This window comes from Curcuma longa, chromosome 13, assembly GCF_044706935.1.
Source record: "Curcuma longa cultivar G26 ecotype Majalengka, Jawa Barat chromosome 13, ITB_CL_G26_1.1, whole genome shotgun sequence".
Taxonomy (NCBI): Eukaryota; Viridiplantae; Streptophyta; class Magnoliopsida; order Zingiberales; family Zingiberaceae; genus Curcuma; species Curcuma longa.
This window is the reverse complement of record NC_133873.1, coordinates 6,875,401-6,878,475: the sequence shown is the minus strand read 5'-3', so window position 1 is coordinate 6,878,475 and position 3,075 is coordinate 6,875,401. Positions and strand designations below refer to the sequence as shown.

Below are 3,075 nucleotides of genomic sequence, written 5' to 3'. Positions count from 1 at the left end.
TAATGGGCTGTGCTTGTCATTAAACGTCCAAATCAAACATTTTTCTCGGAGGAATTCTCATTAACTCATCAAATTAACATTAAATTAGCTTTAGGGAAACATGATATAAATAAATATAATCTCTTTTTTTTTCAATTCTTTTTCTTCATTTATATTAGTGTATCGGAATTCGAAAAAAAATATCAAAAGGACTTTTAAAATTTTTTTATCTAAAAAATAATACTATCAAAAGGACTTCTTGATAATTCTTACAAAAATTAAGATCATAAATGAATCAAACGTTCATGAATAAATTTGATATTCGATTTGATAAGAGCTAGTTTATGTTCGTTTAATAAACACAAGATCAATTAAGTGAACAAAAAAATGATAAATCCCAGCCAATCCAGATGCCCAACATCCTTTGATTGCGTTCCCCATTTGGAAGAAAATTCTTACAAATAACCACGGGTCTCTGGGTCACAACCCGGATGTCCTACCGTTGCACCATTGCCCCGGAGACGACGGTTCAATGGTGCAGCTCGTTAATATATATACAAGATCAATTAAATGAATTAGCTTGAATACATATTTGTTGGGTTGCAAGGTGCAAACATAGTCCCACATCTAAAACACATGGGAAAGATCATGGGTTTAAAAGGATGGAAAGTATCTCCATTGACATGAGGCCTTTTGGGGAGAGCCCAAGAACAAAGCCATGAGGGCTTAGGCCCAAAGTGGACAATATCATGCTATTGTGGAGATACAAACATCCTTTTGGACCCAACAATTGGTATCAGAGCGAGACCGCTCTTCACCGGACTAACCGCCGGATGAGCCATGATCCAGATCTAACCATGTGGAGACCCTAGGGGAAAACAAAGGAAGTAGGGGAGACTTGGACCATAAGGGACATGGCAGCCGGATCATGAGAAATGGCAGCGGAGCTTCCAGTGGTCCTTTGTTTGAGGAGGGAGTGCAAACATAGTCCCACATCTAAAACACATGGTAAAGATCATGAATTTAAAAGGATGGAAAGTATCTCCATTGTCATGAGACCTTTTGGGTAGAGCTCTTGGGACCATAAGGGACATGGCAGCCGGATCATGAGAAATGGCAGCGGAGCTTCCAGTGGTCCTTTGTTTGAGGAGGGAGTGCAAACATAGTCCCACATCTAAAACACATGGTAAAGATCATGAATTTAAAAGGATGGAAAGTATCTCCATTGTCATGAGACCTTTTGGGTAGAGCTCTTGGGACCATAAGGGACATGGCAGCCGGATCATGAGAAATGGCAGCGGAGCTTCCAGTGGTCCTTTGTTTGAGGAGGGAGTGCAAACATAGTCGCACATCTAAAACACATGGTAAAGATCATGAATTTAAAAGGATGGAAAATATCTCCATTGTCATGAGACCTTTTGGGTAGAGCCCAAGAGCAAAACCATGAGGGCTTAGGCCCAAAGTGGACAATATCATGTCATTGTGGAGATGCGGACATCCTTTTGGACCCAACAATATTTGTTCAGCTCGTTAATATTCGTGAACAACGTTCATAAATAATATTCGTGAATAATATTCATGAATCATTTTCATTAATAAAATTCTTATCAACATGATAAGTAAATAAAGAAATTTTTAAAATGAATAAATAAATTTATATTACCAAGCTCAATAATCAACCAAATAAATTTAAAATGTAAAAATTTTAAACAATCAAACAAACTTGAATTGAGAGTTAGACAAACATCTACACAAAATTTAAACCAAGTTCAAACTCATAAAACAAAAATCAAATCAAACTTGAACAATCATTTCAATGACTTGATTCTTTTTAGACTTGACTTTGTCTCCGGCTTCGTTCATTTATTTTATTAAATAAGTTTGAACAACATAAAGCTTAACTCGATGTCACTCGTTTAGGGCCCTAACAAAAATAAGTCTAAAGTAGTACTATTTTATACAAAATAGCTCCAAGAGTGATGCTATTTTGCATAAAACAGCTAAAATGTGGAGCAAGAGTAATTTAAATATTAAATTATAATTGTGGTATATTTTTGTTAATTTTTAAAAGAGATATAAATAAAAAAATACACTCTTTTGATTTTTCTGGCTAAATAAATAAAAAGTTATTTTCTGGGCTTGTTTTGGTTTGAGGAATGCTTGTCAACTATTCTCTTCATTATTCTCGCTCGCCGGAGAAGAAGAACACTAGAATTGCGTTGAGCCAACCATGGAGAGGCTACGCTTCAACGATGGCCGGGCTCTGGGAGGCCACATGCGCTTCCACGCAGTCTCCTCGGCGGCCACCGCCTCCGCGCCCCTGCTTCAGGGTGATTCGTCCGCCTCTTCCGGCCAAGAAGCTTCCTACGGCTTGAGATAGAATCCTCGACAGGGAGAAAGGCCTCGTCGAGGCGGAGCCAGCGAGATCCATCTCGGATACGATGCCGGAGGATTGGAGGACATCGCCCTGTCGCTCATGATGCTCTCTCAGGACTCTTCTTATAATCGGTCCGCCGCGCTCCGACGGCTTCAATGACGACTACAGAGAAGAAGAGGATTGGGGGAGAGGGAGGTTCGGCCATCTCGGCCGCCTCCGCCACCGCGGAAGGGGCGAGTCTGGTACCAGTGCGGCAGGTGCAAGAAAGCCTTCTGATCGTACCGAGCACTCGGCGGCCACCGGGCGAGTCACAAGAAAACCAACTGCTGCGCTACGGATTTAATTCCGAGCCCTGCAAGATCTACGGCGATCCAGGCCGACTCCGCCGACGCGAAGGTTCAAGGGTGCCCCTTCTGCTTCAGACTCTTCAGAGCCGGCCAAGCCCTCGGCGGCCACAAGCGGTCTCACTTCACCTCGTCCTCCATCGTAGTGGCCAACAACGCCTGCATCGGCTTCTGAGCCGGCGATCGAACAGTAGAATAGAATGGTTCGATTCCAGCGAAACATGGCTCTAGTTGCTAATCTGTTTCTGTCAGTTACTTCAATTTCAAGCTCTCGTTGTTCTTTATCTCTCCTTCTTCGGGCTTCCTTCGTTAGCTTCCGGCCGGCGTCGAGGTCGATCGCTCGCTCCGCCGACTGGAAGGTGGTTTGTGGCTCTC

The 3,075-nt window shown here is 42.4% G+C and overlaps 1 pseudogene; it reads left to right on the top strand.

Annotated features, from left to right (window-relative positions):
* Nucleotides 1–2,209: 2,209 nt before the first annotated feature.
* Nucleotides 2,210–2,875, top strand: LOC141843963 (zinc finger protein ZAT9-like; annotated as a pseudogene).
* The last annotated feature ends 200 nt before the right edge of the window (nucleotides 2,876–3,075 follow it).